The sequence below is a fragment of the Pholis gunnellus genome (assembly GCF_910591455.1).
Source record: "Pholis gunnellus genome assembly, chromosome: 22".
NCBI lineage: Eukaryota > Metazoa > Chordata > Actinopteri > Perciformes > Pholidae > Pholis > Pholis gunnellus.
In genome coordinates, this window is record NC_136549.1 from 9,999,616 (window position 1) to 10,012,632 (window position 13,017).

Here is a 13,017-nt window from a genome sequence, read left to right on the forward strand (position 1 = left end):
GAGTGAGAAGACATGCAGAAAGGGAGAGAGGGGATAAAAGATTTAACAAAAAGCAGAAAAATGAGGTGAGAGAGAGAGAATGCTAAGACAGATAAGGGTCAAAGAGACAGCGGGGAAAGAAGATGAGAGATCATAATGAAGAAAAGAAAAGGGCAGCATGGAGGGATTTGGATTTTTTCCCCTGGATGTCTTGTACAAATTAACAGCAGGGGTTGACAGCACACCGCCGGTACCACTGAGATGGCAAAGTGTGTGTGTGTGTGTGTGTGTGTGTGTGTGTGTGTGTGTGTGTGTGTGTGTGTGTCTGTGTGCATGAACAAGACTGAATAATTCAGAAACAAGCTGGGTCTCACTGAGTAAACATTAAGTCAACATAGAGATGCAGCCTCACACACACACATACTCCAGCTCCCCCGGTGTGCAGGGAGACTCTTGCCTCCTCTGGGTGCCACAGACAGATGGGACAGGAAATGTGTCACTGGGTCAAACTCAAGGCAGCGGTGGCCATCTTGGTACCTCTGTGCCAACTGTCACCTCCGTTAGCTTCGGATTTTTTCGATTTATAGAGACAATTAACTTCCGGTCACGGAAATTTGTCCATCTTCCTACTATACTGAGTGTTAAACCCTTGCCTGATGATGTCATAAAAGATGTGAAACCGAAGTATTGACTGGATTGACTTGACATTTATAATCAGAATAAGGGGAAGTGAAGTAAATCAGACGTGAGAAATAAGAAATTAAAATCTGAATTTTAGTAAAATGGAAACTCTTCTGACTCTACATTTATTTCAATTTAAAACGTGCAAAATGTCCTCTGTGGCTCTCCAGGAGCTTTGTCAAGTCTGAGAAATTGATGACACCACTTGAGTTACCTCAGCTTGAGCTCAGAGACCACACGTTTTTAAAGTAGATTAAATCTTGCCTTCTTACCAAGAGTAAGACAAGATGAATGCACTCTTATGTCAGTGCATTAAGTAGGGAACTAAAGCAAGGAGGAAGCAGGGGTAAACAGCCGAAGTGCCTCTAAAGCTCACCAATTAATGTGTTGTATTTCATTTTTTTCACTCATTCACAAATAGAAATGTAAAACAATAATTTGGGATTTAAGAGGGAGTTAGGTATGGAACCGTTTCTTGACAAACAGATGTTCCGGCTGTTGTTCGTTAAAGAAATACAATGCATACCTTGAATTTATGAACTTTAGAGTTGCTTTTAAGGATCAATCCTTAAGTGAAAATGTGAGTTAGTGTGTTTCCCAAAATGTTGAAATATCACTTAAGCATAAGGGAGGATTTGACAAAAGTAATGGGAAGTGCAGGATTTGGGGTTTTGGAGCTGAAGTCCAGCATCATGACAGTGCACTATACTGCTGGTGTTCCCGTTTAAGTACATATTAAACCACAGTGATCGATATTAGCAATTTGGCTAGAACCATTTACTATTAAGGTTGTTCGTGCTTTCTTAAATTCCCAATGTTAAGCTGTCACATTAGAGAGTCGTACTGTGTTGGAACATGCCAACATTTTACATAATCCGTATGTTGAGGCAAAAATAATTAGCTCACAGTGACTGAGTGACACGTTTAAACAAAGCTTTGATCCGTACTTTTTATTCTTCCTTTATGCATGAGTGACAAACGGTTTCGCTTGCAGGCTCACTTTGATAAGGAAATATCCTGAGGTTCAGACTAATTAAAAATGAGTGATTTTGCCATTAATTGTAATGTTCCAAGTAAATGAACACCGCCGTCTTTATGCTTACCAATCCAGAAGTGTAGTGTCTTCTGTGTCTGTTTTGCAATTTATTTTCCATCTGTATTCCATTCCATTGATAATTTCTAATTTATATTAATGATACTTTTTTTCTCATTTCCATCGTATTTCTTGTAATTTCATTTTTGTTTAATCATTGACTTTTCAGCTCAACTCCTCCTTCTGTGTGCGACTCCGAGAATAAACCATCAGCTATTCTTTATCTTGTGTTTTTTCCGCTCGGGTCTGTTGGAGCAGTGCAACATGGGGCGGCTGTCTAACCCCCATCACCTGTCGAGATACGCGGGATGGATGCACCCCGTGGAAATTAGCGCCAGGATTATGCAAATCCAAATTGAACTGTGAAGTTAAGAGGCTCGGCCCAGTGACCTCGTCATCGAACACAGGCAGGGGATGGGTGTACAGACAGATCAACATACAGTATTCGCATGCATGCACACACTCGCACATCAATGCGGGTGTGTGTGTGTGTGTGTGTGTGCACTAGTGTGAGTCCATTAGCCTGTACTGCCTGTGTGCATGGGCTGAATTAGAATTTGGTTATTAGTGCTGTGTCCTAAATTACCACACACACACACTCACAAACACAGACACGGTCACGTGTATGCACAGGCCACTGGTTTCTCCAGCTGTGACTGCAAGAGTTTATTTGCACTCTCCAACAAAGAAGAATTCTATTTATTTATTTTAAAAAACACATACCTTAAACCATTTAATGAGGCAGCACAATACCATACAGGGACTTCAAAGTATGTTTTTCCAGTCTCCAAATGGAAAACCACAACATTATACAAAGACTCCAGATTTAAATCTACGTTTGAATCTTGTCCGATCCAAAACCGAGTTTGTTATGCTTATCAACCTGTGCCAAAAGTCTGTGCTGCAAATCAGGACCCACTCTGCATCCGAGCATGTAGGCAAATAGATAACAAAATATGAGCATAATCGTACTAAACTCAGATGTAATTGGATCATTTATGGCAGATCCAGGCTCAGTGATCTGTAATACATTATTAACATTGTTAACATAGAGTGAATAATCAGGCTGGTTTCAAATCAGCGCCGTAACATTTCACTGTCGTTGGAAAAACTGAATTGATGAGTTTTTAGATTACACAAAGGGCTAAATTATTGTACAAATATGATCATTATTGTGCTAATACTACTTCAAAGATTCCTCAACACATAGATTAGTTTTAGTCCGACGAAGAACATCAATAATATTGCGTCAAGCTCAAAAGGTCCTAAATGGAAGATAAGAATATAAGAGGAAAGCATAAGAAAAACCGAGAGATGGGATGAAGAGGAAGACATCCTTTATGTCTTCCTCTTTCCATCCGAGATACGGTCCTTCTGCCTGACCTCTGTGACAGATGATGGATCACAGATGACAGATATTTATATACACACACTGATACATTCACAAGTGTGCTAATGCAATAACACTCGCATTCGCACAATCATACCCATTTGCTCACACATCCTTATCTTATTTAAGGTTCACAGAGTCTGCCAGGTTTCCAATGCTGGTAGAATGTAATGCTTGGCATTAGCTCAGCATTCCCCTGACATTTCACTGTAAAAGGGCTTCAGCTGCTAAGTGTGTGTGTGTGTGTGTGTGTGTGTGTGTGCGTGCGCACAGGCAGACAGCAGTGAGTGTGGGTGGTGTGAGGGAGAGAAAGAAAGATGAGAGAACGTTGGCGGAGATGGAGATGGAGACAGGATAAGAAAGGGAGAATTACAGTCAGATAGCAAAACTGAGAAAGAACTAAAAAGAGCAAAGGTAAGTCATAGAAGGAGAGAGAGAGAAGCTAGGACAGTGTGAAAGAGAAATATCTATCCATGCTCTCCCAGCGGCAGCTTGCGACCATCAGTCGCCATCATCAGCATCGCCATAAGCCAGCCTGCTAATGTCAAGGTCCGTGTCTCAAGTATCCAATTGATTTCTACTGTCGCCCCGCTGTGCATCACAAGTCTCTATTGCAATTTTAGGAATTATTGTCTGATTTTATTGTGAATAAGGAAGTTCCTCCTTAAAGAATAATTCCCGTTTATTGCAACTTGAGTTCAATTTACATAGTTTTGCCCTAGACACAGAAATGAACCATGATACGATACTATTGTACACCTGTCACTGATGATGCAAAATGACAAAGATTCATTTTGCTCCAAAATCTCAATTTACTCGTCGCTATAGAGTAAACTACTACCGAGTGTCTTTTATATCGAGTTTGCCATTTGTTTAAAACCTGTACGATTGTTGGAATTATTTCTTCTTATCGTAGACTTTCAGGAGTCTGTGATATGGATTAAACTTTTGGGGTTTTGTCTCGACATGCGTGCGCATCAGTCTTCCCTTCATCCTCTGCAGGATTTGCTCATTTGATGTGACACTCATGTCTCTCCCTTCACATGCTGATTTTTTTTCTTCTGCCTCCCTCCCTCCCTCTCTGAACCCCCTCCCATTTCTTTGCCGCTTCTCCTCCCCCACCACTTCCGTTTACCCTTCATTTTCCAATGACACATGGGATCATATCCTCTCTCTAGGGAAGGCGGTGTAACTTAATACGGGTCAGTGATACACAGAGAAATGCCCGGCCCCACCCCTAACCCAGTTAGTCACTGGCACTGAGTGTGGAGCTCGGGGTGTGTTTGTGTGCCTTTGATTCGTAGATATACTGCATGTGTGCATGAGTCTGTGCAGTTGTACGTATGTCTGTATGTATGTATGTATTTATGTATGACGCCTGCCAACTGCTAGCATTACTCATAGACAGTCGATACTGCCTTCCACGGCACGCTAAAAGGGTCATTATGACCCGTAGCGCACACTTCCTGACCTCTGAAACGCTTCTTTAAAATGCTGACAGCGTGATGCATGATAAGGATAATGATGATAATGATGATGATAATGAAGCCCCCCCCCCCCCCCCCCCCTCCAGTTCTCTTACATTTGCGGTTGATTAGCTCAAGAAAAAGCGGAATTTTCAAATTCATTATGTCAACAAAAACACCATGTCCTCACCTCTGTCCTCTGCAGGGTTCAGGGCACGCTGCTGAGGAGCGATAACTGAGTGGGTTCGTGGGTTTTTCTATTCAGGCATTTTCCACTTTAACTGAAGGTCTGTCATTCAATAGATGAATGTTGTATCACATGGGGTTTTTCTCTAGTATGGATGTGTCATTCTGCGCTAAGGGGAATGCTGTCCGCCACGCAACAAGCTGCTGAGTGATCCCAGTCGATTGAGATTAGCAAACATCACGATGACCTTGATTGGGACTGGCCCGCATCAATACCGCGTGTCAATCGACCACGAGTCTGTCTTCACCGACAGAGGCAGATAAACAAAAACAGCAAACAAAGCCGAGCCTGCTTTCGAGCTGCCCCCCTGGTCTGAATTAAGTTTTCTGTGTCTGAACATTTATCCAGGTCATTAAACTTCAGTCGTTTGGGTTGTATGGAAACATTTGCTTATCCACCACAGGCAAAGAAGAGGCCATCTTCAATACTGGGAGTTTTCTCACAGGGCTCGACAATGAGTCATGCAACATTAATCAAAATTCTGGGTCAAATAGTATCACGCTATTGCTCGGTTATATCAAAGGGTATAAAATGGTTCAAGCTCATCTTTTCTCCTACAACGATCTCATCTTGGTGTTGGTGTACTGTAGCTTTCACAAGCCACATTCAATAATGCAATTCTTATGCAGAAATGATTGCAATCGACTCATCCAACCGCTTGCACATTGTAGTATGAGAATAATTATTAGTGTAATGTGCATTAAACACAACGGTCGAGTGTCTGTGGGTTGGTTGTAATGGGCCAGACACTTTTACCGGTTGTTAGGATATTTCAAATGCACAATACAGACACTTCATTTTGATATTTGAAGCTGTTATGCTGGTCACCTTCGCAGATAAAAACAGGTGGGAGCCGAGTAGAAGCAATGGGTTAATCTCATTCGTTTCATGTTTAATGACGCAATTGAGTTAATGGGTCTATTAGCACTCAATGTGAAATGTTTCGATTTTGTGAATTCTGTGCAGAAGTCGAAGCTTCATCACATGGTTCATCTCACTGATGAGCAACGAGCAGTACAAGACACTGACTTGTATAAAACAGATGCGGTCTCCTCAAGCGTAGCCTGCAGCCAGTTTTTGCTGCGCCGGTCTCCAAGCCGCTGTAGCTAGATGAAGCTTTAATGACACTCGTGAGGAAATTGGGCTTTTTTTTGTTCATGCGACATCTTTCTCCCTTTGGAAATTGATGTGTCCCTTGTAGTCAGAAATAATGGTTTAGCTCAAGAGCCAGTCACGGTTGATTTGGTTTTCTGCTTATGCTTATTTTGAACTGAAGCCATGCAGAAAACAATAAATAGGATTCATACGGCTACAATTTTAACAGAGCGAGTTCTCAACTGAAGGAGGATGACGGCTTTATATTGTGTTGGGTGTGTCCGAGTCAAAGGCCACAGATCGAAAGCACAATTGTGTCATCTCAGTAAGACAACCTGCGTTGTCTTTGGTTATGAAGTAAACAAGTAGATGTTAAACTGAAAACTTCCCAATATTCAAACATATTTCCTCAATGTTTGTGTCCACTTGCTATTGACCTCTAACGTCAACAACAACCTAACCTCCAATAATTAAAATGGCAACCAAACCCACCCTCCATGTAAATGTAAAACAGAGATTCGCTGATAGAAAATGTATGAAAGTGACCATTTTCATACAAAATGTATGTAGATGCAACCAGAGCATGCAACGTTCAGCAGCACTGCTCATTCACTCATTCATAGTGGAGCCGGGGGGGGGGGGGGGACTGGAGGCAAAGAAAAACAAATGAGGAAGAGAGTGTGTTGCTCTCATAAGCACGTAGAAGGCATAAACGTTAGTTCCTTGGGGATAGTAACATTTGAGACGTGTCATGCTGATTATTTATAGATTGACAGACGCCTTTAGGCAATCACCTGTAAGGAAACACATTAGAGTGCATGCCGGTACGATTTACATTCATACTGACGCAATCGTTTCGAACGATCGGCCCCAGTGATGTATGTAAAAGCAATTGAAAAAGATATTCAGTCATTTGTGAATAATGTTAATGCAACGAGCCTCTGTTGGAGACTCGCCTACGGTCACTCATTTATTTACATCTGACAAGAGGTCAATTTTGATAAATGGGAGGCCAAAAGAAAAAAAAAACACTACAAGTTGCATTTTTAGAAGGGTGTTTTGGTGACTGAAATATTATTAATTTAGTGATGTATTAATGCTAACGTTGACTGAAAAGCACATGCACAAGTCACTTGCCTGCTTTGGCACGAGACCATATATAAAATACGGGATGTATCAGTTGTGATAAATAAATAATGTGTTAAGCTGTCTACAGTAGTATGACCGCTGCCTGACCTCAGAGGTTTTCCCTCAGAACAAATAAACATCCAAGTTTCAGCGTGAAACACCCACAGGGGGGATTTGTTTTTGTCAACCCGTGTCGGCAGGCCACCACGGGACCTCATTAGGGTTACGGTTTTGCTTTGTGTTGATTTGCTTTTCCTCGTAGAATTTTTCCATCGAGAGCAAAGTCGAATCCTGAGATCCATCTTTATTTATTGTAGCAACTTTATTTTAGGATTGTGAGGCATTTTGACATCATAAAGTTGAACACAGTGTCATATTTCCATATCCAAGCTTTTATGTTTACCAAAGACACACATTGTGCTAAGAATAGGCTTTAAGGCGCACGAACAAGAGGTATGTTTTGCTTGTAAAGTGACACTTTGTCTTTGAAAGGGACTGAGTGATTGTGTCTGTGAGGGTGCTTTTTTCTGATAAGGTCAAATCAAACATGAAATATTTTTCAAGCATGTAAGAGACAGAAACCCCCCATCCAGGTTGCCAGTCTGTCACAAAGCTAACACAAATTGACAAATAAACGTACAATTTAGCTTCTAATTCACCTAAGCTGCCACTGAGCACAGACAATGACAAAATAGCCATGAGGTCAGAGGTCAGGGAGAGCTTTTTATTTTCCCCGTTTACCTCCTACTACCACAGTTAAGAGACAACACCCTACGCTCTGCTTCCACTGGATGTCTATACATCAACACATCCCACTGATAACTCTCAATCTCCTGCGGTCACTTGTTTCCTCTATATCCCTTTCAACAGTGTTCTCTCTCTCTCTCTCTCTCTCTCCGTCTGTGAGTGGACAAAGAAACAGACAGAGAGGTGTTGTACTGTCGACAGCTGAGGGGAATACACAGACAGACCAAAGAGAGACTAAGGGCAGAGAGAGTGAGAGACAAGGAGCATCATCAATGATCCAGATCCAGATGACTACAGGTCTAATACATGCTCTAGCTAGCTGATGGCAGGTTGAACCAATCAGAGATCAGTGATATGACGTTCATGTGTGTTGGTATCCCATGGCTACAATCTCCCAGACGCCCCCTGGGGAACTACAGAGGATGGTAAACAGAATGGATGGAATGCAGAAAAGAAGCCCACAATACACAGCCCATAGTAGTGTCGGTCCACTCCTTACTTTCTTCCATCCTTGCAAATTAACACAGTCGTTTTGTCCCAATATGAAACACACACACACACACACACACACACACACACAACACCAGGTGACCAAAATTGTATTATGCCATCCTCTGCTGCCTTGGCTGTCTAGACTAATACAGAGAGAGAGGCATTGAGGGAGGTTGAGAGGTCCACACACACACACACACACACACACACAAAGCCAGAGGCAGGCAGAGGACAGAGACTGTCTGGCAACAGGCACACAGAGAGAATCTGGACTGAGTTAACTCACTGGGTTTAAGGAGAGGCAGAAAAAGAGGAGGCGGTTTGCAGCAAAGTAATTGGAATGAGCAAAGGTCAAAGGAGGAACAAAAGACTTGTAATTGTCACAGTACGTTGACAGGAGAATAAGACAGGGGGTAGAATGGGGTCATACAAGTGTGGAGGATTACGATGGGGGGGAATTTTAACTATCTGACTGAAGAGGAAGGAATAAGTCAAAAGGTAGAATGGGCTTTGGACAGGAAAAAGGTGACACATTTGAAGTGACCCTGAGAAGAAAGGGAGATGACACACTTGATATAGCTCAGAGACGTACGAGAGGTTATATGAAAGGCGTACAAAGTTCTGTTTCCATCAGAATTAGCCTTTACAGGAAGTTTATATCTCATACTGTGGGGGAAAAAGATCTAACAGTGAGCTAACACTGTATTGCACGCATGAATCGTTTCCTGAAAATCCCTTGTGCATGTAAAGGAAATGTTCCATCCAACAGTGAGTTTTGAGAGAACTTCTGAATCGTTACGTGTTCTATCTAACCCGTGGCTATAATGCAGTCATGAAGCAAAAAGCTCATTTCTTTTTCCATATAAACAAATTCAATTGGAGGAGATTGTCCATTTATGTGCAACATGTCTAAATTAACGTGCATCACAAAAAAACACAATGATGAGAAAACAATACAGAACAAACTTTAAGTGCAGGAAGAAAAAGTTTGAGGTGTATAGGAAGGGGTAGAAGGAGAGTAAAAGGTTATGCAACTGGGAGGGGGGGGGGCATGAGAAATGACAGCACTGCAGTTGTGAGAAGAATAATAGATTCTGCTGAAAAGTGGGAAAAGATTTTTTACTGAAGACAATACAAGCTGTGTGGGGGGCAGTGTGGGGGTTAAGAGGTGAAGGAAAGGGGAAATGAAGGTTAGAGTGAGGCTGAAGACGTGTGAACGGATGGAGGAGGTGGTGAGAGGGTTACTTAAGATGACAAGGTTAAAGGGAGGGTCACCAAGGTTACTGCAGAGAGGAGTGCAGAGATGAAAGGAGAGGAGGAGAAGATGAGCGGGAGAGTGAGATGGGTGAGTGCAGGCACAGATTAATTATAGAAGTAGATCCACCGGGACGTACACAGGAGAATAGAAGAGAGAAAAGAAGTTAGAAAATATAAATGAGGAGAGGAAAAGGGTGAGGACAGTTGAAAGACTCCAACAATAGCATTATCCAGTATCAAATGAATGTATCATATTTAAACTATTGCCATCAGGACTTGGAGAAGATGTGGCTCATAAAATCATGCTGGCAGAGAGGCAGTGACTGAAGACCAGATGGGAAGGTGTGAGGGGGAGGAGGACAGGAGAGGAGAGAGACGAGGGGAGTAGAGGAGGGTAAGGCGAGGTGAGACGGGGGAAGTCAGGGTGTTGTGTGACCGGGTGAGCCCCGGAGAGCCCCGGGGTTGCACAGAATTCCTAATGAAGAAGGAACTGCACACAAGAGCCTGAACTACTCACGGGAATATTGCAAACCTCCTGTTGGGATGAGTGATCTTTATGCCTTCTTCATCCTCCCCCTCTTCCTCCTCCCATCTCTGGAGGGAAGACATGTTTACACACACGTGCACACGAGACTCTCTCACATGAGCAACAGGCACACTCGCATTATTTTATGCATCAAAAATGCATACATTTGGGAAAAGAACACAGACATACAAGCACAGCATGAGCTTATTGGCACACACACACACACACACAACACAAACATTACCCTCTCCCGGCCTGACCATATGAGACAATGCGAGAGCATCGGGCCAGCGGTCCATTCAATAATGGCTCATATTGGAGGAAATGGGTTCTGAAATTACATTTTCAGAGGTTCTCATTTTAAGTGCATGACAGCAGATTCACATTAATTTCCTGCGGGGCTCGGTCAAGCGTCACATCAATCAAACATCACATAGCTTCGTCTTACAGCCATTCACAGGCTGTAATGAGCCTAGCAGGAGATATATCTGATTGGAAAATGTTTTTGTATGCACCTGTGGAGAGACTGTCAAGCACCTAATATGATATATCTGTTTTAAACCATGCAAAGAGCCTGGGTGGATGTACAAAGAGCCTGGCGAATACATTGTACAAGCCTTCAGAACCCAAATGAACATGTTCAGCCTTCAGGCCTTAAACGGCGCTCTGATATAAATGACACCAGCAGTAGAATAAGCTTGAGTCCTCCATTGTTAACCTTTCAATCGGCACACGGTGATGAGTGTGAAGCAGTGCAAGGCCACAGTACAGACACAATCATGTACCATGTCTATTCAGGCCGCACATTTGAAGTCTGTTTTTTGCATTGGCCACTATTAATGCACAAATATAAGCACTGTGCATTTAAATGTGCTCCATGCAAAACAGTATTAGTATTTTGTTTCTGGGAATTAACAACATCCGAGTCAGAGGGGCCCACCCAAGCCACGGGCGAGTGTGCCACACTGCTGCCATCTAGTGTTAAAGCACCACAGAGACATAAACAGCCTTCTTGGGAAAATAATTCTAGATCAATTTGAACACTTTTAAATTGATTATATGAAGTGTAAATGGGATGATATACTTGTATGGTCTGGTGTAACAAATGCTTAACCAGGAGTTATTGTGCCGCTACATTTTCTGCGCCATTGTCACTCCTGAGCATCCATCATCTTGGCGTACAAGAATCCACCAAAACACATTCAAATGCATAAAACATAGGCTACCCTTGGAGACCCAAAGAGAACAGACCGGCTGCCTGTCATAAACTCAAGGTCCACACAGTGTTTCATCTGGCGAGAGCGTGGAGGCTCAAACTCACAGACAGGCAGATGTTTCACTGAGGGACTCACTTAAGATCAAAGAAAGTGTGGAAGCCTAACGATTGCATGAAATATCAAGATCGTAATCACACAACGGATCAAGTCTTTTAAATCTCCGGGGGATTTGTCTTGGTGGCACTGGCACACCTCACACAGAGATGATCAGCACAAAGGAGAGACAATGACATCAAGCACACGGGGAGATGAGACAGTTTCATTGTGTGACTGCTAGTCAGTGAATATTCCACCGTTTGCCCGCTTCATAATAAGAAAGCCATTGTGCCAGTCAGGTAGTCATCCGAGTGGAAGACAGGAGGAAATGATTAATCTGTGTCGCTATACGGAGACATCGGGAGATCATTCACCGTTCTGCAAAAGCATTTGTTATCATCTGAATTACTAATGTATTCGCCCATCTAGTTGTCTCATTTCACTCTAATACAATAATAATGAATATTAATTTGTCAGGGTCTTTGTGTCCGTAGATAAATGAAACTATAGTGAGAGATAGCACACAGTGATACAAAGGGAATCCAATATATGAGACAGCATCAGAGATAGAAGAGGTCAGAGCAGTTTGATGCGGACTGGCTTCACACCACAGATTATTATTTTTTTTATTAAAAGGTTATCGACAAGGAAACACATTACTTTCTGTCTGATTCATCTTAGTCAGGTCTATTGAGTGTCATACAATACCTTGCCTTTCATTTACATACAATATTGATAACTATGTTTTTCAATTATTTATTTATGTAACAATTTATGTGAAATAAATTGCCATTCATTCATTGAGGTACAATGATATATGTGGCAGTGCAAAAATCAGCATCTTCTGAGTTTTCTAATAGTTTTTAACTTGTGTAAACTACGATGACACTCCCTCTTCCATCTCATTCAACACTGCTGTGCAACTCACGACTGCTATTGGAGGGACATGCAATAGTCGAGGTGTGCACAGTAAACAACTGCATCGTAAAATGACAGTATTGACACTCAATATTCAAATAGTAGATTGTAAACATAAAGCACAACTAAAAGACTCCTCCAGCCAGAAACGCTATTTTCCTACCTCTGAAAATTACCTTTTAGATTTTGTTCAGCGTGCACCGTTTCTATCAATGATAATCTCATTTATTTACAGTAGTTGCCTCATGTCCAACAATAAACAGTGTAGTCAATTATTGATTGTCAAAGACTAGTGTCTGCGCCCTGAGCATGAAGAATTATGGCTATTTTCTGTAGCAATCAGTCCAGGTTGAGAAAATGCACTACAGCGAGGAGGTGAAGATGTGCACGTGTGAGAGAGGGTCAGGTCTTGTCAGCCGGCATATAAAATGTTGTATTTGACCTGAACTATTTGAAAATGAGTCTTGCTTTTCTCGTCTCTGAGTCGGCTGTGCGGGCTCTGAGTCACGACTGAGTGGGTTCAGACTCGAGTTCAATCTGTGCTGAAGAGATTCTGATGGTTTTAAAGCATGCAGAGACACACTGTTATCTCTGTGGCCCAGAAAGACCACTGATATCTCTACACACACACACTATATGCTTATGCATTCACAACCAAATACAAATAAACACATAGACAGCCCAC